Source organism: Ochotona curzoniae, unplaced genomic scaffold, assembly GCF_017591425.1.
Source record: "Ochotona curzoniae isolate NIBS_2020 unplaced genomic scaffold, NIBS_Ocur_1.0 contig_908, whole genome shotgun sequence".
Classification (NCBI taxonomy): domain Eukaryota; kingdom Metazoa; phylum Chordata; class Mammalia; order Lagomorpha; family Ochotonidae; genus Ochotona; species Ochotona curzoniae.
The window spans coordinates 32700118-32725696 of record NW_024466607.1 but is presented as its reverse complement, the minus strand read 5'-3'; the positions used below and the strand labels follow the sequence as shown (position 1 = coordinate 32725696).

Sequence of the window (25579 nt, the reverse complement as noted above, 5' to 3'; positions counted from 1 at the left end):
CTATAAACCTGTCGTGACCCCTCCCGGTGGCAGGAGGTGGTTTGGGAGATAGTCCTTGGGAGGCCTGGTGGAATTCCTAGCAAGGCAGCTGAGACACCAGGGCGATGGATTCTTGCTTCAGGTTCAAGACCAAGTTTAAATCCCTACAGGTCCCCTTCATCATGCTACCTACCCTTGGAGGGTGAAGATTCCATGGAATTGGAGAAGTTGTCAGACAGGGAAAGGAGTGATTTGCCCAGGTCATTGCAAATATTGTAGGAGGAGACAGATGTGGTGGGGCATGGCAATGACTGCTCTGACTGGAAGCACCTCCACTTTATCATAGAAAGCAGTCTCTTACAGTTTTGAGGCATTGGGACATTACACACAAAGGCACCTCAAGAAGTTCATAGAAAAATGGAGTTAAAAGATAAGGTTGTTTATTATTTACTTATTTATTTTACATTTAAAGCTATTTTATTTTATGATATAGGTCCACAGACTCTGAGGTTGCCCGTGCCCTTCCCCAAGGTCCTCCTCCAGGACCCCCACCATTGATTTCCCCTCTAGTTTACAATCGATGTCCTTCAAGAACAAGTCCATTGTGTTGTTGAAGTGTTTTCCAACAATGCAGACATGGACATTGTCAGGGAGTCCATCATCTTACGGTTAGGATGTATTCAGTTCTTTCACTGGGAGTCCATCTCTGGTCTGTATGCATAGAGGCACACATCACCTTGTCTCTATCTGAACATATCAGTCCCCATCATACTTACGTTATATAGCCCCTAAAATACAGAACCAGTGAGCACAGTCCACAACAGGGTGAAAATAATGAATTTGATCAACTTGAAGTTAACAAACATGCTACAAAAATAAAAATGCATCGCAAGAATGGTGAAAACGGGAACTGAAAACCTTGTAGACATAGATGCTAGTGTATTACCCTTGTGGCAAAGATGCGCAAAGCAACCCCTAGCCGTAGTAGCATTGGGATTTTTGATGGCAGTTATCTTATAATAGAGTAAATATGTGGTGTCTAGCCTTTTGAGATTGACTCATTTCCCTTAGCATAATGGTCTCCAATTCAGCCCATTTGGCTGCAAACGATTGTATTTCATTCTTTTTAATTGCTGAGTAGTACTCCATAGAATAGATGAACCACAGTTTCTTTATCCAGTCCTCTGTCGATGGTCATCTAGTTTATTTCCCAGTTTTTGCAATTGTTGATTATTCTGCAATGAATATAGGGGTGCAAGTTACTTTTGCATGTATCAGGTTTTGGACATATTCCCAGGATTGCAATTGCTAGGTCATATGGTAGGTGAATTTTCTGTTGCCTGAGCATTCTCTATACTGACTTCCATAGTGGCTGCACCAGCCTACATTCCCACCAGCAATGCATCCTCACCAGCAGGTGTTGGTGGTGGTCTTCCCTGTGTGGGCCATCCTTACTGGAGTTAAGTGGAATCTCAGTGTTGTTTTTATTTGAATTTTCCTTATTGCTCGGGTGCTTGAGCCTTTTTTCATGTTAGCCATTGAGGTTTGTTCCTTTGAAAAGATAAGTTTATTTTTGTACAAAAGGACTCACAACTCCTGGAAATCTGTACATAGCTTTATTTATAAAGCACGTTTTCCATGAAGACCCTGAGTATCAGCCACAGTGTTGGCTGTTCTGGTGTCTGTGTTTTTAGTGACCGTGTGTGTCTCGGTTGGTGGGTTGGAAGGTGAGCATTCCTGCTCCCAGGACCTTACATTTTTGATCAATATGTTAAGGGTGATAGACATGGAGTAACTTGGTCTGGATCATGGCTGCAAGCAGCAGATGCAGAATTGAAACAGGTCTTTCTCATTCCAAAGCTGGTTCACTCTGACACACTGAAGGAGACCTTCGTTGCTGCTGCTGTTTGGGGACCTTCTCTGTAAGGGGCTCTGCCTGCTGTCTCACAGCATTGGGCCGTCATGAGGAAATAGGGCGTGAGGATCATCAGGCCCCAAGTGCAGTTCCCTAGCAACTGTCTCCCCTGGAGAGGGGGACCAAGGATGAAGAATAAATGGGTGGAGCAAAGGGTTCCGGATTTGCAGAGCCTCGTACGAGCATAGCAGTGGATGCTGTAATGTGTTTCATGTTGAGCCCCCTCTCAGATGAAGTTCTAGTTCTCCCATAGAGATCCCACTTCATGAGTCAGGAACACAAAAGCCTGTGCTTGGGTTAAGTTTCAGGCATGGTGTTTGAGCAGTGGCACTTGTTTCACAATCTCTTTAGGAGGACTCTCAATAGTTAGACGTGGGCAGGCGATTTTAAGAACATGCAGGTGCCTCTTCAACTACTCAGGCACAAGGGTGAACGAAGAAGGCAGTGCCTTCCGTAGCTTCTGCGGGCCTCCCGTTCACCTGATCTCAGTGTGCCTGGGGAGTAGGTGGTGGCTGAGTGCCTGAGCCCTGCGCTCACACGGCACATCTGGACGGGTTTTCTGATTCCTGCCTTCTGCCTCACGTGGCTTTGGCTCCTAAGTCCATTTGGGGAGCGATTCAGTAGATAGAAGATTCTCTCTGTCTCTCTCTCCTTGTTCTTCTGCCTTTCAAACAGGTAAATCTTGGGGCAAAAAAAAAAAGAGAGAAATAGACTGCAACTTGAAGTATACTGTAACTTCTTGGAACTGAAACAAAAGGAAGTATAAAGACTAGTCCGTCTGGAATTTATCAGTGTTATAAATAACTTAGAGATTGAAACAAACTTTCTAGTTTTACTTTTTTTAATAATTTATCTAATTAATTCAGTAAAAATTTGAGCCACAGTGTCTCAAACTCTTCATTCAGGCTTTCAGCTGTTTGTTTTTCTGAAATGGAAAATAACCTCCAGATACAATATAATGAACATTTTTTTTTGTGCCTGGCACTGTGCTTTTTTTTTTTTTTAAAGATTTATTTATTTTTTATTGGAAAGGCAGATAGAAGGAGAGACAGAGAGAAAGATCTTCCATCCGATGATTCACTCCCCAAGTTGCCACAACAGCTGAAGCTGAGCCAGTCCAAAGCCAGGAGCTTTTTCTGGGTCTCCCACGTGGGTGCAGAGTTCCAAGGCTTTGGGCCATCCTCGACTGCTTTCCCAGGCCACATGCAGGGAGCTGGAAGGGAAATGGGGCAGCCAGGATACAAACCAGCTCCCATATGGGATCCTGGGTGTGCACGGTGAGGATTTAGTTGCTTGGCTCCCGTGCCAGGCCCTTCTGTGCTTATTTTAAGGATCTTAGTGTGTCCTCTTCAAGAATTAGCACAGTGAGTTTTGTTGTTGGCTATGTTTTAAAGTCAAGGTCACAGCGACTGTGAATGAAATAACCTGCCAGGTCCCATGGCTTTTCAGGAAAGGAAGTAAGACCTGAACCAGGTGGTCTGAGCCCAGAGTTAATATATAACTACTGGGCTATATTGCTATTCCAGGATAGCCTGAGGTCTGTATTTCCATTCGTAGTTCTTTGATGTTAGACATTTTTGTTGAGCTTTTTAGCAATCCCTCATATGCTTGAATTTCAACATTTTTTGTGGCAAATAAAGTTATCATTCGAGTCCCATTTCACACACAGAAAGTACACTGGCAGTTTGGACTCAAGCTTCTGTCTTCATTGAGAAGAAAGGCGAGGCTCAGTGTGGTTGCACAGCAGTAAGCAGGTGTGCTTCTGGTCTAAGTCTCACGAGGCCGCTGTGATGTGACAGGAGAGCACTCACTCGCTCATTCCTTCACTTCTTCATTCACTTGTTCAGTGTCGCAGTGCTGGTTCCATCTCAGAAACCCTTCCTCACGTTGGGCGCTCAGCCATGGACACCATCACTTCCTTATCTCGGGATTCGGTTCTGGAAGGGGCTCGAGACGTCACCCAGTATGGGACCTCCAGGCTCATGGAAAATGGCATGTAGGTTCCCTGAAGACAGAGAATGTTCTATGAGAGCCTGCTTGTCAGCGAAAGGCCTGCTCTCCACCCTACCCTGGGGTAAAGTGTCTCTTCCACATTGGTCCATCACAGGTTCCTCTGGTCAGTGTCACTGGGATCCATATTAAGAATGAGGTGGCATGTCACCTAATCATGGCATGTCTAGTTACGAAGGTTTGGTAAACACACAATGGAAGCCTCCGCCTCCCAAATCATTCCTCAGTTCCCGCTGACTCAGTGACTCCTGTCTAGTCGGCCACGGCATCTGCCGAGGGGATGGTTAGAACAGCCTCAGACACTGACCCTGCCCCCTGCACCCAGCCTGTCCACCTCTGCCTAACCCTTTAGAGCAATGAAAACATTCGCCTTGAGGATGTAAAAATGGCCGACTCCGGTGTCAGCAAAGTCCCCCTGACTTGTTTTAGCATCTCATCAAAAAGCTTCCACTTTAGTGAATAAAATGATACCACATGCTCTGTTCTTAATGTTTGTCTTGTAGCACCGTGATATGTTCCTGGGTTTGACCCACTGGGAGTTGTGTTTTCTTAGGAAAGTCTTCTGCAGTCCGTGCTTTGCCACTAGATGACCACGGCACAATGCGAGTTTCCAAAGCCCTTGCATGTGCTCTCATGCTGATGGCCCTGTGCAGACCTGATTAGCTGGTTTTCAACTTGTTCACTCTTTTAAAAAATTATTTTTAAATGCATCCTTTCTAGTCAAGGGGAGCACGAAGTCATCGGCACCCACTCATGCATTCCATTTCTGATACCCCTCAACACAGAATAAACAGCTCAACAGATTTAAGTTTGAATTGTCTCCCAAATATTTCCTCTATGTTTGGCAGTTCCAGGCACATATCTCCACTCGTGGAAAATTAAAAGTCTTCAACTTGCAAACCACCCCGCAGAAAGGCTTCGATGAGAGAGCCGTTGTCCGTCCCTTCACTGCTCAGGCACTGCCAGGAGCTTCCAGAATACCAGGTGATGTCACTGTAGACACAGGCTTTGCTAGCAGCACCAGGATTTCCTGCCTCACTGCTCTCTTCACTAAAAGAAAAGGAGTGACCAACAGTGTCTCACGGGAGGTGTGAACTCCTGGGCTGCATGAGGAGTTGCGCGGCCGCGGCTGCCTGGGAAGCCAGCACAGCACTCCATGGTGATGGAGGAGCGTGGTGGGAACACGCAGGTGGCTGGAAACTTTTCCTGAGGGATTTAACAGGACTCATGTACACCAAGTTAATAGGAAATGGAGATTTTTTTTCGGGGGTCCCTATTTTTGTGCTGTTTATGATCTGTCAACAGGAATATTTCACGGCATCAGAGATATGGCCAGAAAGCAAAAAGATGTACACACACACACACACACACACACACACACACACACACACACACACGCACTGCACACACTTCTGTATCTCACAACCCTGATATCACATATGGCCTTTCCAACGGGAGTATTGTATGTTGTTTAGTCTTGGAACTCCTTTTAAAGATAGGATGTCATTTACAATCCTCAGGCCATATGTTTACTCAGACTTAAGAAACATGGGCTAATCTTTTTCTATTTTGAGGAGTAATAAATTGAAAAGATAATTACATAATATGGTGCATAATGTAACTCTGGCTTGAGCCATATGTGTTTAATTTTAGAGAAACATGCGTGATGACAGGTTATGAAAGGATGAAACTATTTTAGTCTTTTTGAGGATTAGGAGCATGATTTTTTTTTAAACAAGTCTTCCTCCCCATCCCACCCGTTCCCCCCACCCCAAGAACAACTCAATGCATTAACCCAATGAAGCGCACCCTGCTGAGAGCAGCAGCTTGCTTCGGTGGTGGCCACTAGCAAAGGAAGTGCCAGTGGGAGGACACACTCCTTCCAAGTCAGCCGGAAATGAGATGCAAGCTTCCGCGTGTGGCTCGTCGCTCCCGGTGTGAGAGCATGGAGCAGAGACGTCTCACGGGACGATCCAATTAGAAGCAACACTGGTTCTCTCTTCCCTGATTGAACGTGGTAGCATTTCCGTTGTGAAATGTGCCAGGAGCAAGGCAAGAGTCTTTCTTCCCCCTTCCCTAATCCTTCCCCTCTTACATCTAAGAGCACCTTCCAGGTTTCTCGCACTGCACTTGGCATCAAATTCAGGGTGGTATAGAATATTCCCTGTAAGACCTTTAGGTCACCCCCAGAATGTGTCGTGTCAGCCGTGACACTGACCTGAAGGAAGAATGTCAGGTGTAGGGAGCAGAATAATGATGTCCCCTGCCCAACCACACCCCAAAAGGTCACCCTGCCAAGTCCCTGGGAGCTGGCAGTGTAAGTCGTCCCAAGGCCAAGAAGAATTCAGTTGCATGTGGAATGAGGACTTTGAGATGGGGAGATTGGCCTGGATTATGGGCAGGGGTAGGCAAGTATAGGGGAAGCCATAGAGTGGTGAGCTGAGCGCTGCTGGTTTGGAGTGCAGAGGAAGGGCTGTGGGGCATGGAACGCGGGGAGCCTGCAGACGCTGGGCACAGCTGGAAGCAGATGCTGCACTGAAAGGAATGCAGGCCTGGGGGCGCTTGGGCTGCAGCCCACTTACACCCACTGCGGACGTATGACCCCAGCCCCGGACCTGCACAAGGTGTCTATGTTTGTTGAGGGTGTGAGGTACTTTGTTACAGGGGCCAAGTGGAAACAATGTAATACATCCGGGAAGGGCTGCCTGCATGGTGGTATGTGTTTGGTGACAGGTGGCTGTAGGTCAGAATCACCCAGAAAGCTCTGAAAAAAATGATGTGTGATGGTTGCCTGTCCCTGCAGACATTGCTTGCCATCCCTCCATGCCATGTCAAAGTGCCTGGGTTCCAGGCAGCAGGGATGGCTGAAGTGGTTGGGTTCCTGCCACCTATGTGAGATCCTAGCTCCCAGCTTCAGACCTGGCCCAGTTACAGACATTGGAGAGCATTTGGGGAGTGAACCAGCAGATGGGAGCTTATCTGTTTGTCAGTCAGATGAATAAATGAATGCACACATGCGTGAATGAATGATTGTTTCCAGAAATCCCAGTTTATTTGGCTTGGGAAATGTCCTGGACAACGAACATCCCCCAAAGTGAATTTGATAACTGCCAGTGAAATAGAACAATAGTTTCGGGTCTAATTAGGCTTTTGCATGCAATAAACCCAGCCTCTGTGACCTGCTAGTTTGGGGTAGGAGGCATGTTGTCCACTTCATTCGGTTTTCCCATCAGTGAAATGGGGGCGCTGTGAATGTCTGCATGGGGTTTAACCATCCGGAATTGTGAAAGGGCATGTGTATGTTTCACATGGTAATTGCTCAGTAGGTGGCAGTTACTGCTTTTACTCTTCTTCCAAAGATGATTCGATGCGCCGTACCTAGATTGCCAGATGAGATAGTAGGAGGCAGACAGCCTGGCTGATTTATAGACTTTGTAGTCACAGCTGCCCCCTGAGGTGGCTTCTGTCTTCACACCTGTTCTGTGGTGGAAGGTGGCATGCATCAGCCAAATTCAATTAGTCACCTGCAGGTGCTGAAGCAATCGGCAGCGAGGCCTGGACTTGGACCTGCAACTCTCGGAGGTTGGGACCGCACCTGCCTGCTTGCTGTCCTTGGGACAGTCTCTAGGGTGTGCCAGGCAGATGTGTGAGAAGGCGGCCTTTCAAAGTGCTTCACTAACCATTCCCTATATCAGTCCTGGGCTGCGGGTGGCGTTTCCTAGCAGATTCCGTCTCTGCACGATAAGCCGTATTGCCCTGTTGCCTGCCATCAGGGAAAAGGAGGTTGAAAGCCATGGGAACGATGACTCTTAGCAGCTATAGGCTGTTGGCTTCTGTCTGCCGTTTAATCTAATCTCAGGTTCAGTTGATACTATTGATTAGTTTCTTTTCAAAACCCTATGCAGTCTATGGGGTGTCTCCACGTGGGGCAAAATGTTATTCTTCTCTTACATGAGTTGAGAAGAAAAGGTGAAAGTATACAATTAATTTGCCTGCACTTTCTTGCAAATTGTATGCTGGATTTCTGTGAAATGCCATATGGAACAATATTCCAAGCAAATTATTGTTATTTACTGTGACTTTTGCCTACGTATTTAAAGTCAACAATTATGTTTCTTTTTTATACTTAATGGCCTTTGTACAACATTTTTAGAAACCTGGTCAAGTGTCACTAAGAAAACCTGCACTTTGGCCCTGCCATTCTTAGGAAACAAGTTAACAATATCAGAAGTCGCCACCATGCCTTGCTCCCTGCAGAAAGAGCCCAGGACCTGGGGGCCTTTACCCATCTCCTCCTCTAAGGTGTTTTCCTGCCAGCCATTACCCTAAGGCTCTTTTATTTTAGGGAAAAAAAAAATTGTTATTTCATCACAAGCATTGCTGTTGTTGAAAGCACATAACGTAGTTCAGTTGAACCATCTTAGAAGTTTCACCGTCTCTTTAGTGTCTGTTATCTTTGACAGTGTCTGTTATCTTTGAAATTCTTTTATCAAAAAGGTGAGACTTATTTAAGAGGGATCTGATCAAGTTCATGGACTGTACATCCTATGAAAAACCTGCACGCATTCCGGACATTTGTGAGCCAACGTAAACGCCTTTTCATTCCACTTTCCACGAACTTGTGCGGAGTCTCCTCTTAGATGACAGCAGTGTAATCCTTCTCCAAGACCAACCCAGTCTTGAAGCAGTGCTCCTATCCTCTGGGCCCCAGTTTGCTTAGCAGACTAGCAGACATCAACACAAAGGCTTCAGTGATGAGCCTCCGTTTGGGTTGAGAGCAGTAGGTGTTGCTTGCAGATCTTGACTGTTGGTTTGTACCAGGGGCTCATCTTCCTTGCCTCCGCTGGTACTAAGACCAGCTCGTGGCAGGGAGACACGGATGAGGCCACACATGAGCTTGCTAGGGTTTTGTGAATTGGAAGGACTCCAACTCAGGGTATTTCAACCAGAAACAAAAACAAAAGCTAAACTTCCTCTTTGGAAAAACTAATTTGGCTTTGTTTATAAAATCTCTTATCTAATGTAGAAGATGCTTGGCTGGGTATGTGTTAAAGACAACCTAATTAAAAAAAAAAAAAAAACCACTTAGACCAGTGCTTCTCTTTAACTGGTTTATTTATTTCATAGGTAGAGAGGGAGAAGAGAAAAAAGTATATTCCCATCTGGTGATTCACTGCCCCCAAAGGCCTTCAGTGAGTGGGACTAGGCTGGACCAAAACGGGGAATCGGAACTGAACCCGGCTTTCCCAGTGGCCAAACAACTTGGGCCATCACCTTACCTTCAGTCTCTGTCCCAGAAGAAAGCTGGATTCAGGAGCCAGAACTGGGCCTCTGAGTCATGTACTCTGATGGGGGGTGTGGGGATATTAATCAACAGGCTAAGCGCCTGCCTTCAAGAGATTTTCAAACCATCTTCCAAAAGGAATCAGTGGTAAGTAGGGTGGGTGGAGAGCCCAAGACACATCAAAGTTAAAGGAAGGAAGGAACGGGGATTAGCTGTCATCTGAAGTCCCTGCACCCAGCATGGGCGTGATGAGCATCTTGTCCTGTTTGCTTCTAGATGGATTTAGAAGTAAAGCGAGTCAGCCACTGCTGGGACCTTGACCTTCTCCTTCTGTTTCTCAGAAGTCATGTCTGTCAGGGGCTGGGGGGTGGGGCCTCATTCCATCAGGTTTTTTTTTTTTTTTAAACATCTCTTTACATGGAAAAACCTTCTTTGCAAGTCAGTTTACAAGTTTGGTATCTACCTAGGTTGTTTTTGAACTACTCGTCCTTTTCTTTATTCAACCATGACTGAAAAGGGTGTAGTATTGACACACAAAGATCTGGCTTAGTCTCTTGCAAGTCTACACAGTACTCTGTCATTTGACAGTAGATTGTGCCTAATCATTCTACTGTTGATGGAGAGTGTTAATTTTCTTCACTTTTCTTTTCTTCTCTTTTCTTCTCTTTTCTTTTCTTTTCTTTTCTTTTCTTTTCTTTTCTTTTCTTTTCTTTTCTTTTCTTTCCTTTCCTTTCCTTTTCTTTTCTTTTCTTTTCTTTTCTTTCCTTTTCTTCTCTTTTCTTTTCTTTTCTTTTCTTTTCCTTTTTCTGCAGTAAACATTTTGGGCATGGAAAAGAATTTCTTTAAAATAAACACAATGAAATTGAATCATTACGAAGATCGGTCACATACACTAAGGGTTATTAAGGCTCACTTTAGGGACTGCTGCCAGCCTGGGTTGATGAGGTAGGAGGCCTGTATGCAGAATAACTGTGTGTGCCACCTGTCCTGCCTTGTGTCCACGGCGGAAGTGATGGTATGTTTAGGTCCCGGGTTCATCCAGTGGACAGATGAAATTTGTGTTTCATCCATTCAGTTCATTCATTCGATTCCAGCCACCCCTCTGTGTTGAATGGCAAGAGCCTTGTGTGCCATTGCAGCTTGCAAGAGAAATAAGAGAATGCAGGCTTCAGCCAGTTGGGAGTGGAGGCAAGCCTTTCAAGATGCTCGGTGCGGGGTGTCCCACATGCAGGCTTGCTATGAGGGTCTCCCTAGCCAGTTTCAAGAAGCTAACTGACACTTGGAAAGGGACATACATTCGGAACAAGAGCAAACAAGGAGAGAATAAGAAAGAAAAATATCAGAAGAGAAGGAAGGAAAGAAGGAATGGCTTCTGCAGGTGCGAACCCTTTGAGCCGCCGCCTCCTGGGGTGTAACATGGGCCACTGTCCCGGGCACAGACCCGACAGCTTCTGGGGACCAGGATTTCTCCGTGGGAGAAACACCAGCCTCTCCCCCTGCTGATTCTCTCTCCCCCTGCCGCTGCCCCACGCCCCACCTTGTGTCATTCCCCTTGATCCGGTGTCTGGAGAACGCTAGAAGGCGTGAGAATATAAGTTCCAAACAGGGATCCGTGCCTGTTTTCCTTCTTGGTTTATTTTCAAAAACCTTTTTGAACTTTTTGAACTGTAAGCACCTGAGGGGCAGTGTGCAGAGGAGCTGATAAATAAAGATGCTCTTGATGTGAGTAGAGCCTCTTTCATATGTAACACAAGAAGCATGTGAGTTCTAGATAAGCTTTTCTAAGAAAAACTGAAATTCTAAATGTCAGAGTTTCTTGAGTAAGGGAAGACTCTAGTTCTACAGGGTGCTTCCTGAGGCCTGGGGCAGGCTGAGAGCCCAGCCGACAGCCTGCGGGGAGAATTGTTCCTGACCCTTCTGTTCTTATGTCACTTACACTTCACTTACACTTCTGTCTCCACCGCATCCGTTTTCTCCTGCAGCCTCTGTCAGAGGTTGTGACTCTGTGATTTTGTCTGGAATAGGAAAAAAAAAAAAAAAAAAGAAAGAAAAACTTTTGTATCTGAAAGTAATGGCCTGTAGTTAACACCACATTCATTAGATTGGGCAAGCTCCAACTTTGGGGCATTGTGTTTTTGTCTGAGTTATCTTCAGGTTAATGCACCAGCAACTAGCAGGTATCCGCTAGATGTTCATGAGATTCCCAAATGGACAGAGTTGGAGCTGGCTGAGCGAGCCAGGGGCAGCATCTCCTGTGGAGACTTCACAGGGAAGATGGAGGTTTAGAGCCGTGCAGAGGCTGACCTGGCCGGCCCAAGTTACACGGGAAGTGATTCTGCCCTTGCCCACGCTGGCCCATGGTGCCCTCTGACTCACTCTGCTTCTGAGATGTGGTCAGCGGAAACGTGCCTGCACAGTGCAGAAAGTTGGGGGCTGCCAGAGGATTTCAGTGCCCACCTCCGCTTCCCCGAATGCCCAAAGCACTGTGTGGTCTGGTGGACCTCGGCCCGTGGGCTGCATGGATTTAGGCTTTTGACTCGTACTGACTCTGGAGGAACAGTTTTAGAACTCTGGAGAAAGGCTTTTACAAGTTTGAGATCGCTCCCATCTCTTGTTACAAACCTTGCTTGTGGTTCTAATTTCAGAACTGCGTGTTAGGAAGTGAGGGGATGATTTTATCCTTTGCTTAGAGATCATTGGGTTTTCTTAAACCTCGCTTTGTAGTGTTTTTCCTTCACTACTTGGGATCTGTAAAGAAGGTATCGCATTGTGAGATTGCTTGAATCCTTTGGGGATATGCAGGTGTGTGTGCACCCACATGTGTCTCATGCATATTTGTGTGTGTGTGCACTCATGCACACACATCTAAATAACTCAAGTTTCTTGCCGAACACAGAAAGTCACTTCTTGCAACCGGTGAAAAAATAAATATTATAATCAGCGAGGCATCACAAATAACTTTTATGTCTAAATCAAGCTATTAAATGCTTTTTTATTTTTAAGTAGATAGGGGAATAAAATAGCTGTATAGTTCATAAAGTGGTGTGCCATTACTGCCTGCTGGGCCTGAGAATTATGCCAGCTTTTTACACTCGTGAAGTAAAGGCGGATTAGAACTGTGATCAATGTATTATCCTATATTGCTTATTGTGCATTCCGTTTCCTTTTTGAGCACCTTTGTAGACTAAATGGCTACTAATGACATAATTACAATTGTTTGTCACCACCATAATGCGTGATTTCCTATCTCATCATGAAGATGTAAGTTAGATAAAGGAGGAGTTTTGGCAGGAAGACAGAGTGAGGTGATTTATCAAAGGCCAGATGTGGTTGTTAAAAGCTTTTCTACAGAAGGCTCAATTGAGTGATGTGAAATGGGAATGAAATGGTTCTGCACACCCAGCCCGTGGTTCTTGGTGTGAGTGACATAGTTGCTCATGGAAGCATGACAGATGAGCCACATGTTTTATTGTTGTGTACAGATTTTATGTTGGAATTTAAACAGGGTGAGAAGGGCTCACATTAGCTTATCCCAGCCAAGTAGGTGTTTAAAAGGGACTAATGAAACTAAAGTGCTGGCAGTATTTTCAATTTGGTTCGTGCTTCATAGCAAGAACCGAAATATCTCATGTTTCTGTCTAGCTTCAAAGAGGGAAAATCCCAGCCTGATTTAAAAAGGAAAAAAAAAAAAAAGAGAGAGAGAGAGGGGGGTTAATATGAGAATTCGAAGAAATCAGAAACAAGTGGAGACAGATATTACTTAAGTACTGTTGACACACATACTGCGCATACAGACGACATATATATCTGTAATCAGATTAGGTGCTTCGAAGGAAAAAGGCACAGCTTCTGGTCTCGGTGCGATTTGTGCCCGTAAAGCATTGTTCATCCGTGTTGAGACTCTAGTGTGATAGGAGATTTGGGCGGTTCAGCATGTTCTGAACTTTTGGAGGTAGAAGAAGGTAGCAAAGGGGCCATACCTTAGAGCTCCTCTGTGGTCCAAAGGGAGTCATCTTTCTCTTTTCCTCCTCTCCTTTCTCTCTCCTTCTCTCACCTTTCCTTCCGACCTTCTTTGTCTGTCTCCCCTCCTCCCTGTAAAATACCTTAGGGAAGAGAGTTACACTGAAGGATCAGACGTGTGGGGAACAGACCTGGGATTACAAAACATAGGATCCCCCTGTCTTTTCTAGGGTGAATAGAAAATTGGTTTAAGTAGTAAAAGCTGAAAACAGAGTTGTTTAGGTTAGCTGTCTGAGACCAGTGAGGGCACTGGCAGAGCCAAAGTACTGGAACATTCCTGACCCCCTTGCCAAAAGCACAGACCTTCCTCTTTTCTTATAGGAGTGTAGGCACAATATTCCTTGTGGAATTGCCATACTTTTTGCTTGTTTGTGTCTTTGGATGGTTTTGTTTAGTGGTGAACTCCCTGCCTCCAGTCTGCAAGTTCTAGAAAGACTGAAACTGTGTCTGTGAGGCCTGTCACACTAAAGGTCAAATAGACATTCCAAAAGTTATTTGAGTGAACTAAAAGGACCAGTAAGATCCACAATATGCAAGCAGCACATCACTTGGGGAACTCTAGCAAATTCATCCACAGGGAAGCTTCTTTTTAAAATATGTGTGTGTGTGTGTGTGTGTGTGTGTGTGTGTGTGTGTGTGTGTGTGTGTGTGTGTAATTTGAAAGTGGCAGCCGGTGGGGCGGGGAGGAACGGGGATAAATCTCCCAGGGCTGGGATGTGCTGAAGCCAGGAGCTAAAACTCAATCTTAGTCTCCCTTATGAGTGACTGGCACACGTGAACTTGAGCCATTACCTGCTGCCTCCGGGGGTACATAACAGCAGAAAGAGTCCAAAATGGATTTGGGCCTTAAATCCAACTACTGCATAAACTTTCTGAAATTGTAACCTCATCCGCATAATCCATAAAACAGATTAGAAGGCTCTTCTGCTACCCCCTTGATTAAACACTTGAAGCCTTGGGGGCAGGTGTTCAGCCTGGTAAGCCACCAGCCTCCCACATCTGCGTACCTGGGTTCAGTTCTGTGCTCCAGTCTTCGTTCAGGCTTCCTGATAATGTAGATCCGACAAGGCATAGTGAAGCTATGAGGAACCAGGTTCTTGCCAGCAGTGTGGAAAGACTCCGATTGAGTTCCTGCCTCTAAGCTGCAGCGTCTCCAGCATTTGTGGTTTTTCCGGGAGTGGACCAGTGAATGAGAGCTCTCACTTTGTTTATCCATCTAACATGTCTTTTTCTGTGCTCTCTGCCCATCTGCCAAATAACTCACTCTCTCTCTCTCTCTCTCTCTCTCTCTCTCTCTCTCTCTCTCTCTCTCTCTCTCCCTCCCTCGCTCCCTCCCTCCCTTCCTCCCTCTCCTTTTGAGAGTTTGGAACCACAGACTTAGGTTCACCCTGGTTCCTCCACGAGGCCTTTGCCTCCGAGACAGTTATCCTGCAGTTCCAAGGGCTACCACTGGATGGCTTGTACCCACCCCTTAGTTGAAGAAGTCAGAAGCGCCACTAGCTCCCAGCCCCTGTGCAACTGGGTCTCTTCCATTTAAAAATATACGTATTCTTTATGACTCAAATAGTGAACTCTATAAAGACGTGAATAAAACTGAAATACAGGGAGTACAGTTTCAAAGAAATACAACACTTAGAATAAGGCTGGGTTCGTGGGCGTGAGACCTGCTCCAGCTCATCAGACCCCATGCTCAGAAGAGAACCACACTCGGGTTCGTGCTCTGAGCCGTCCTGAGCAAGGGGTACTGGATTGCACGTGCACAGGCCCTCCCAAGTTAGGCAGCTGGTTCTGTGCATCCCTGGGCATTCTTACTGTCATTGTTATCACATGTGACATTTCCTTGGCTGACTTTGCCTAGCCAGGCTTAAGGGGAGGCTCACATAGGACAATGTGTAGAATAAGCTTGTCAGGTCTCTGAGCCAGGGTGACTGCTCCATCCCTGCTTGGTCTAGCTACAACTAGTGGCCACCCACTGTTGGCTCCGGCCGATCCTCTGGGTGCTTTCTGCTCCTTGTGGCGGTTGCTCCACTGGAGGTGTAAGAAGATGGCCATGCCATGATGTTTCCACATGCCAGCAGCACTCACTGTTCCACGGCGCCTGATAGCAGAGTTCAAGGGAGGCGGAGATCCAGCTCAGCCTTGCTCTTTCCTGTCCTAACGGAAAGCCGAGCCGTTCTCTATCCTCTATACTTCCTCCGTGTCCTCATTAACGTGGAAGGGATTTATGTCACCAAACTCTGCATGTTAGAACCCATTTCTGTTTCCTGGTGGTTCGCAGATGCCTTTTATTCAATGTGTCATTAAAGGAGCCAATTTCTTTGACGGTAGAGTATTGGCAACGCATCTTAAAGCAGCCAAGTCATTCATAACTAACTTTACCCCCTCCCCATTCTTCGGGGAAATTTGTAAAACAGTGACCATGTAAGAGGACTCCACATTCTTGGAGAGGAAGGATGTATAATTGAGCACATGGTAGAATAGGGATATGATTCACTTATTCATCTAACAGTTATTTATTAGACTTCTGTGTGCCAAGCAGTGTTGTAAGTACAGGGAATATGATTGTTAACAAGACTGCCAGAGAGCCTTGCTGTGTGTCACTGACATGCTGCTTGGGCACAGATACTAAACAGTTGCAAAAAAACTGTATCGGAGAAATGTTCTGTCTGGGGAGAAACATGCGATCCAGTGGAACAAGGGTCATGGCGGATGAGGTAACCAGGAAAGCTTCACAGAGGAGGAGGCATTCAAGTGGCAAGTTGAAATCTGAGCGGCAGGAAAAGGTTGGAGAGCAGCCAGGGCTCAGCACTGCAGCTGGACGTGTCCACTGCTGATTCCGAGGCAAAGAAAGAAGACCATGTGGCTGGAATGCTGTGTGTACAGCATAGAGCAGAAAGACAGAAGCAGGGAGTCAGCTAGGACTTCATCTGCTAAAGCCAAAGTTATGCAATCCCCTCAGGTTTAATGTTCTAGCTACTACTTAAATTTTTTCTTCTATACAACAGATTTACTTACTTATTTGAAAGACAGACTTACAATAGATAAAGGGCCACCCCATCACACGTACACGGCTGGGAGGAGAGAGATTTCATCCATTGGTTCACTCCCCAAATGGCTGCAATGGCCAGAGCTCCATCTGGGTTTCTCATGTGGTTGGCAAGGCTTCAAGCACTCGAGTCATCTGCTGCTGATTTCCCATGTGAAGTCACAGAGAAACTGAGTTAGAAGAAAACAGGTCAGGTCAAGAACTGGCACTCCTATGGAATGCTGGCAATGAAGGCAGTGGCACAACCCATGCCATAATTCAGGTCCCCCTAGCTATGATTTTCAAGCTAAAAGGGAATCAAGGGCCTGTCCCTGTTATAAGCTAACAATAGCTTGCCTGTATCAACACAGGAGGCAGGCAGACATTTTTGCCTCTGTGATCCAGTTCAGTTTCCTGCTTAGGAGACATACTGTTGCAAGAAACCCTGGAATTGGAGTCCACAACAGCTCATTTTATCCATAAGACTAAGACTGATAATGCCTTTAACGTAGATTGGTGCAGTGATGACCTAGGACACGTGGTTCCTATTTGATGAATGCAAACTCATATACAAATATGAGGTGGCTTATCATGATTGGGAATCCCTAAACTGGTCACTGATTAAAATACATAGTTTTTTTTAGATTATAAATATGTGCCTTTTAAAAAATGGATTTTTTTTGAAAGGCAAAGAGACAGACAGATGTCCCCTCTACTGGCTCATTCTTGAAATGCTAGTAACAGTGACAGCTAAGCAGAACTGAAGTCCAGAGCTCAGTATGGTTCTCCCACATCGCGGCAGTGGCCTACCCCACTGGGCTGCCTCCTGCTGCCACCAGAGTGTGCGTTTATCAAGAGCTGTGGGGCTGGAGCTCAGCTTGGTCACTGTGACACAGGACGCAGGCGTCCCAACCTGTGCCTTCTCTAGTGTACCAAATGCCCCTAGTGACCCTCCTCCCCACCCTCCCCGCCAGCCATGCAGCTTTTTCTCCGTGTCAGTTTTTTGGAAACTGAGCAAGCAAAGTCATGATGGATACAGTTATCTTATTTCCTAAATGGTTTCCAGACATTGGCTCATCATAACTTCCTCTTTTTCTCTTCTTCTTTTTTTTTTTTTTTCTTTTTAAGATGTATTTATTTATTCAAAAGGCCGAGTTAGAAAAGGGGAAAAGAAAGAGGGGGCGGGGAGAGAAAGAGAGAGAATGAATGAGAGAGAGAATTAAAATCTCATCTCTTGTTCATTCTGCCAAATGGCTATGAGGGCTGGGCCAGGCCAAGGTCAGAAGCCAGGAGCTTCTTCTGCGTCTCCCACTTAGGTGGCAGTGCCCAAGCATTTTGGCTGTTTTCTGTTGCCGTGACAGGTGGTGGCTTAACCTGTTATGCCACAATGCTCCCCCTTCCCTTTTGAATAATATTTAATATTTATTTTATTTATTTTAAAAGCAGAATGCCAGAGATGAGAGGGCCTTCCCTGTGGCACAGTGAGTTAAGCCTCTACCCGCAGCACCAGTATCGCATGTGAAGTCTTGATTTGTGTCCCCACTGTGCTGCTGCTGACTCGGCTCTTTGCTAAAGGCTTGATGGAAGCAGTGGAAGATGACCCAAATGTTTGGGGCCCCTGCTATCTACATGGTAGACCTGGATGAAGCTCCTGACTTCCGCCTGGCCCAGCCCTGACCATCACAGTCATCTGAGGAGTGAACCCGCAGATAAAAGTTTCTCTCATTCTCCCTGTGTCTCAGTCTTGCAAATAAACAAAGTAAATCTGAGAGAGAAAGAGAAAGAGCTTTCATTTGCTGCCTCACTCCCCAAATGACAACAATGTCCAGGACTGAGCCAAAGCCCAGAGCCAGACCTCCAGGCATGTCTCTCAATGGGTACCACAGTCCCAAACACACAGGCCATCATCTTCTGGCTTCCCTGGAACATCCGCAGAGAGCTGGGTCAGAAGCTGGAGCAGAAGCAGAGCATCTGGACTTGAACTGGGATTGCCAGCATTGCAAGAGGGACTGTTAACCCACTGCACCCTAGTGCCGGTCCCTACACTTCTTTTCTTAGGTCTTGAATGTTAAGACAAAATGTCTACTTCTTACATAGTTCTTTGAAATTTCTTTCTTTCAGCTGGGCTGGATTTGAAATGTGTGCGGGGGCTCCAAGAAGGAGGGTGAACTGTTTTAAAAACTTGTGCTTTAAGCGGAGTTACAGTTTTGGGGAAACAAAAATTCCATACCTCCAAACATCATTGCAGGACTGCCTTGGAGTTGGGCTGGTGGTTGCAAATAATTTACGTGCCATCCTTTGGGAGCTGGTGGCTGTTGCGGGAAGCTGGACCCTGGGCTTGGCATGTCTGATGCGGGAGTCAGCTTTTTGTCTCTCTCTATGTCTCAGAAACTCTTGCTTAGCTCAACAGCACATTTGTACACATCAGAGACGGTGAGTGCAGTCTCCCGAGTTGTCGGAGCCATGCAAATGGCTCCAGGGAATCTGCATTTCAGAATGCTAGTACTTTATGATTTCATAGCCAAAAGATCACCTAAGATTACTGGAAAACTTTATTGTTCACTTTTAGGTAGTTTTGTATTCTGCTTAGAAATACATTTTTAGTTTTATTAGAACACTTACTAGCAATGGTGCTAATTATTTTATATATGACCATGGAAATGGGCTGTGTCAGCTTGAAAAGACTGGTTTTTTTTTAACAGAATTTGGTTTTAAAGACAGATTTTATAGACATTATAGTCATACTATTGTTATCTAATTAGCATCTACCATTTAATATACATGATACTAGGGAGACGAGTGTACTTAAAATTATAAATTGTGAGCTTTTATGAGTTATTTTTTTATCACGAGTTTTATACAGTCGTCATTACTTAATGAGAAATGTGGCCTTAGACATTACATCATGTGAAGACCAGGAGTCAAAAAAAAAAAAAAAAGCCCAGAAAACCTGCAGATCAATTTTTGATTCTCATAAAGTTTGACTGTGAGGCATTTCTGAGCACATGTCATGACTATGAGTCATGGTTTTCACACCAAACCTGACCTGTTCTGATTATGTTTCAACTTCAAGGGGTTTTCAGTATTTAAATTCTAAACCTAATTCTAAGGTTTCAAAATGATTCACATTCAACTCAACTTTTATGTTTTATAATTAAACAAGAAAATATTGCTTATATCTACATTTTTACTATTCTTGGACATATTATAATTATTCCTTTAATTTCACCAATAAAATACCCCCATTTCTTCATTAGTAAATTACAAGGCTATCTCAATTTAAAAAAAAAAAATCAGTCTGAGTGTGGCTTGACGTCTCAAATAGTCATTTCAGTTTAGAATTTTCTCACTTCTTTCATTAGCTGTTTTTGTAAAAGGTGAAGATACTTTCTAGGTAAATTCCTTCCAAGTGGCAAAATAACTTCCTTTTGGGGAAGAGTTATTGGAGTTTTATTCTTTATAATCTTAAATACCACTTATGTTAGAGTGAACAATGCATGAAAAAATTACACTAGTTGAAAAAAAAAAAAAGGAAGATTACCACCTAGGCCAAGTATGTTGCAATTAAATGTTCACGGAAAAGTGAACTTTCTGCTGGGAAAAGCATGCTACGTATGCCCATGAAATTTCCAAAGTTTAAGTATTTTTGTAAATTAGGTTGTTCCTAGTTAAACAGGTGGCTTTAAAGGCTGGTTTCAGTGTTGTTTTAATCATAGTTTAGTTACCATGGAGAAATATGCAAGTTAGCATTTATACACAGAAGTGAAATTTATGCTGCATAGATAATAGCCTAAATTTAGCTTGACTTAAGTTTACCACTTCCTTTTTTTTTTTAACAAAAAAGAATAATAATATATCACATATATCCATTAACAAGTTAATTTCTTTGAACTCCATTGTTTTATTTTCAGAGAATTTCTTTGCTTAAATGTCACCAGACATTTCTGTCAGTGTGACCTCCTCCAGTGGTGACTGCAGTGTCCCATACTGCAGCTGATTTACTCTGACGGTGTTACCTGGAGGTTTCAGAAGGACTTTGCCGAGTTTAGCCTGTTGTGTCGTGTTTTCAGAAAAGTAATATTTGCACACAATGTATGTGGTTGGATTTTTGAAAAGGGCCATAGATCTTCAGCAAATGTCTGGTGCTAATAGGAGCCACCCGATTTCAAAACACAGCAGTGGTTTAGATTATCGTTTGAATGGTGTTTTCTAAAGGAAATTCCAAGACAGGTTGTCCTAATAAACCGCTCTGAGCTTTGTATCCTCATAGCTTGGTAATGCATTGTTCGCCCTGAATTAAGATACTCTTGTGTGTAAAATTCAGCTACCCCGGGCTGCTTTTCCTGCCATTTGCTGTGCCCAGTACCTTTGAGCGAACGCTAAGTTTTCAAGGACAAATGTAGTAAAAGTGCCCTGATCCAACATGAGGTCCCCCAGCGCAGAGAGAGAGAGCAGCAGATCCCTTTCAACACCAGCTGTTCTCACAGATATAGATTGCTGCAGTGAAATTTTCTTAATATAATTCAGGAAGCTCTAGAGAATTCTCCAAAACAACTGTGCCAACAAGGAAAATGTTGAATTTTTCATCAGCTGCCCAATGCTGAGAGTTAGTGGGCAATCCGTTCATTCATGACCAGATGTTCAGTGTAGTAACGCTCTGCAGTTAACTTGAACCTTGTGGCCTGTTTACCATTGGCTGCAAGGACATTGGCAGCAACCTGGCATTGGAGAATTGAGGCCTGCACAAGCCAAATGACCGAGGTGTGTGTCTGTGGCTTCCTGGTTTTTGCCAGCGACCAGACAAGGTGGGGAGTGATGAAAGAAAGAAATGAGATCACATCAATCATTGTGGAGACTGGGAGAAGTTACTGTATGATTGTGTCTTGGGGGACCAGTAGGCCAATGCTTATATTCATATTTATTTGGGAACAAAGGCAGTCTTTGTTTAGTTGGACAGATTTTCCAACCTCTGTCTAAATCATAACACTTTTTGTGGTGAGGGCAGTAGGTGTGGGTGGTTAAGACCATAAGAAGAAGGTTTCTAATTTTAAACTAGAGGAAATCAATAAAGTTGTCTCTTAATATTGAAACTCTACTGGGTCTAACCTACAATTGGAAATATGTGATATTTTTGCTTTAGGCAAACTTTTATTATTATAGGTGGAGCAAATTTAAATCTTCCATTCACAGAAATTCACTATTTCCTTTATGTGCGTGTTTTGAGTCCATGACATTTTTGTGAACTGTTTTACTAAGTAGTAAGTATTCAGGGCTAGGGAAAAACTTGGAGGGAATGGGTATTTGGGGCGGGGGGCGGGCGGAGAGTCATTTGACTTTCTACACTGAAGCCAAGACTCTTGTTTAACCTAACTGGCAGTGCTTGATTCAGGATGTGCAGCAGGCTAGGCATGAGGAGGCAGTGTTTGTTAACAGGAAACCTATCTCAGACGAGGTGCCCTTCCCTCCAGGATGGAGCTGCCTGCTATATTCTCACGTCTTTTTATCTCAAGGTAGCATGGCTAAAGGAAATTTAAACATCTTTCTTACTCATTCATTTTTAACTGATGAATTAAACGGTAGCGTCCCAGCAAGATGTTGGCCTCTGTTTTCTTGAAAGCCAGACAGAATGGCATCAGAGTGTGCCTTCGGCTTTTGGGGGCCTGAGTGGGTGGGTGTCTCCTGCTATTGAATTCTGGACTCCCCCTGATCCCACGGACACCCATCCCAAGAAACCAGGGTCACTTGGAAGGTATGTCGAGCAGAACCCTTACAGTAATGATATTTGCGTTGGCAGAGCTTTCTGCCTTCGAGTTAGTTGCAGGGAACACTTCCTTAGCATTCCTGCTGACGGAGAAGCTGTGTGGCATTGAGATATGGAAATTCCTCACAACTCCATTTAAACGTGAACTTGACCGGCCCTGAGACGAGCACAAATGTAGGTCATTGGACTGGGTGATCTTCTGAAGAGTCCTTGGGCTTGTTGACTAGGGAAAGGGCGATTTCGAATTGCAGCAGGTCCCAACTTTGGCCTGCTAGGACGCCAGGTGAAGACGTTGCATTGTTTTTCTGGATGCTAACTCGCTGACAGAAAAATCGAGAAGCAGTTTACAGTAGCTCTGACATGACTGTTACCTTTCTGCAGCCCTCTCCAGCTGCTCGGAGCCCTTCCATGCCTTCGCCATGCACACAGTTTGTTCTTGGGTGTGAAAGCAAACAGTATTTGAGTTGGCAGCGCCTGCTCTTTCAGTGTGGAGTTTGCTGCCTCGGCAAGAAACCGCAGTGTGAGCTTTGTGCCGCAGCACGTTGCCACTGGCGGGATGGCCTTTCCCCACATTTCCTTGGTTTAAGGAAACAGATTTTTGAACTTTCTTTTTTTCTTTTTTTTTTTTCTTTGTTGACAACAAAATGCTAACATTGAACAGCTGGAGTTAGTGTATCATTTCTGCTTTTCACTTTATGTTCTTATGGAGGTTCAGAAATTAAAAATCCGTAATTATTTGTTGAATTATGCAAGTTCCCCCCCCCCCCGAAAAAATGTGCTTAAAAAATATTCCTTCTATCCTGAGGAATTCGAGAACACCATTGTTACCCCAAGTAGGTATTCACAGTTTTGCGTCTCTATTAGTTTTCATTGTTACAGCTTAATCAATACGACGTGACATTTCTGCAAAGGTGTTTGAAAATCCACTGTTTTTCTTTTGAGGAACAAGTAAGAGTTGGTTCATTTGAAACACTTCAGTTTCTTTAAAAAAAAAAATTTACTCATTTATTTGTTGTTTTAACATCAGCATATTCATCCTCACTGGAGGTAACCTTTGCTGTCACAGACTCTGTGGTAGCCAAGCAGCCTCACAGCTGCCATCAAGGTGATGGCCTTTGCCAAGGGGACCCCTCTGCCTGCTGTGCAGCTAGTGCAGGCCTCTGTTCGCCACAGAACCTGCCTGGTGGGCTACCTTCCGCGTCCCCACCTTTCCCTTGGGTGAAACTGCATCCACACCCTGCCGAGTCAGCCTCTCGGTTCCTCCCTGGCTGGCGTTGACACTGCAGCCGAAGCGGGTGGGAGATGTGCAGTCATCCGGTCCGACGGGATGGTCCGTGCACGGGCAGTGTTTCTGCCGTCCACTGAGATGGGATTTTTGTTGCTGCTTTGCGAAGTGTCTGTCAGAGGCAAAGATTCTGAGAACATTGACAGTGCCCTCCCCCAAAGCCACACCTTGCATTACGGAAAAGTAGCTCTCACAGGGTTGTTTTCCTGATTTCTCAGAAAATAAAATGGGAAGTGAAAAGGCCAGTGTGCTCACTATAGTGTGTGACTGTAAAGCTCATTCGATCTGCAAGTGAGATTTAGGGTCAGAACATTAGCTGTGATGATTAACAGGGGACAGAATTTTTCTTTTCTTTTCAAGGATGGTGGCAGTTAATCATTTTTATCTGCCCGCCTTGTAGACTTGATGAGATTTATTATGTATGCTGCATGTTTATGGCATTTTTATTGTATGTTGTTAATTTGTTGTAACTGCCACCACATTTTTTTTTTCTTCTTCTTCCTTTTTTCTCCCACGAGGACCCTTGAAAGCAGCTAAGCATCAACTGTGACTTTTTGCTTTAGGAAACTTCATTTAATTTTTAATGATAATAACAAGTAGAATCGTCTGCAAGTTGTGAGCAGCGCCGGTGCTGCCGTGCGCGCCTCACCTCAGCTGTCAGGAGGACTTGCAGGCACGCTGGTTTGGGTGCTCGTGTTTTCTGTTGATGATCAAGTGAGGCTTGTTTGGGTGGACTTAGAGAATACACACTTATGAAAACACTTCACCTGAAACCTAGAGGCACAAGCTGCTGAAAGCGCACTAAACTATCATTTTCTTCATCCGTGGAAAGTCATATCTGGAGTTTCTGAATCACTGTTAGGTAAGACAATTGGGCCCGTTAGCATTTAAGCTGTTTAACAAGTCACACCGTTGAATGATGCATTTTAGAACATCTTTTTTAGTTTCCCAGTTCTCAAAATGGCTATGGAAGCTGTTAAATGTAGAGGACATTCTTTAAAATAAGGCCAGCAGTTAAAATTGGGAAACCAGAGGACTGGATTGGCAATGATTTACGATGAGTCCACAGGACATTAAAAAAGTCAAGTTAGCAAAGGAAATGCGCTGGCTGCATGAGAGCTGGGAGTTTTTACTTTGCCTCCCTCCTGAGTTGGCTGGCTATAGGGGCAACTCAGAGAGGCAGACTTGCTGGGAAAATTGACAGAACTTTTCTTTTTATTGTATGTTCTGGCATTGGCAGGGCCTTGGCACCGCGGCCCTTGACTATAACCAAGGCAGTTTCTTGTTTTGACAGTGACAAACTTTTTCAGTAACAGAGACCCACCCATTCTCTTCGGAGCAGTAGACATGGAAATAAATAGAAGCTGGATGGAAGAGCGACTCTGTTGTTGCCATGCAGCGTGAACATATGGGTCCTTAATCAATACCGCTTAAAGATGACACATGGGTGTGGCTATTGAGTCTATAATGTGTCATCGTCACAAATGCATGCATCACTTTCCAGAACTGCTGTGCATTTGTTCACACTATGCCCTAAGACGTTTCTCAGCTTTTGCAGAATAAACAGTGTGAGTCCACTGAGGTGGTTGATAGGCGCCATGAAGTCATTGAGGTGTCAAGCAGCCTCACGGTACTCAGATTGGCTCTTTCATGCATCTAAAACCCTTATGTCTAATAAGAAAAGGCAAATCCAGTTGTTGATGTTTTAGATGCAAAATCGTGAGTTGCACTGATGGTATCAATACTGGTAATACACAGAGGGGATATGTTTACCACTAAGGGGCAAGGATAACGGACATAGAGTTACGAATCCAGTTCTCCGCTCTGGTTCTGTATCCCCCTGCGTGTAGGGTACCACCACCTGATTCCCTCCTCGCCCTCACCTGCTCACCACATACACAGCCGTGGTTTCGTAGGCAACATTGAGAAAATAAAAATTTATACTCAAATCCTGTCCTGGGAAGTATGGTGTGGAGAGAAGAGAGATGCTTCTTCACTCCTCTGGAAGATTTAAGCAGCAGCTTGTGGAAATGGAGACGTTAGATACTTGAGTTAGGGGGTGGAGATGGTTTTCTAGCTCATGGCAACACAGTGAATAAGCAACAAAGAGCGCAAAGCTTGGTCCTTGAGGGGAACAAAGAACCCTGTGGCTGTTCACAGAACCCATGAAAAGGATGAGGGAAAGTGCACTGGAAAGGAAGCTGACCCACGGCCGGCGGGGAGTGGACCTCCCTGTCAGCTTCAGAAGTAAGGGATTTATCCAGCAACATTAATTATTGATAATAACAGCGGACAGTATT

The 25579-nt window shown here is 44.7% G+C and overlaps 1 protein-coding gene across 2 annotated transcripts in view; it reads left to right on the top strand.

Moving 5' to 3' along the window:
* Positions 1-25579, top strand: part of FOXP1 (forkhead box P1) — a 493878-nt gene that overhangs the window by 75867 nt on the left and 392432 nt on the right. The window contains exon 1 of one of the 2 annotated variants that reach the window (XM_040994814.1): positions 23041-24141. The exons of the other annotated variant lie outside the window; for it this stretch is intronic. The gene's annotated coding sequence lies outside the window, so the exon portion shown is untranslated. Of the gene's footprint in view, positions 1-23040; positions 24142-25579 lie in introns of those variants that run through there. 2 annotated transcript variants of the gene reach the window in all.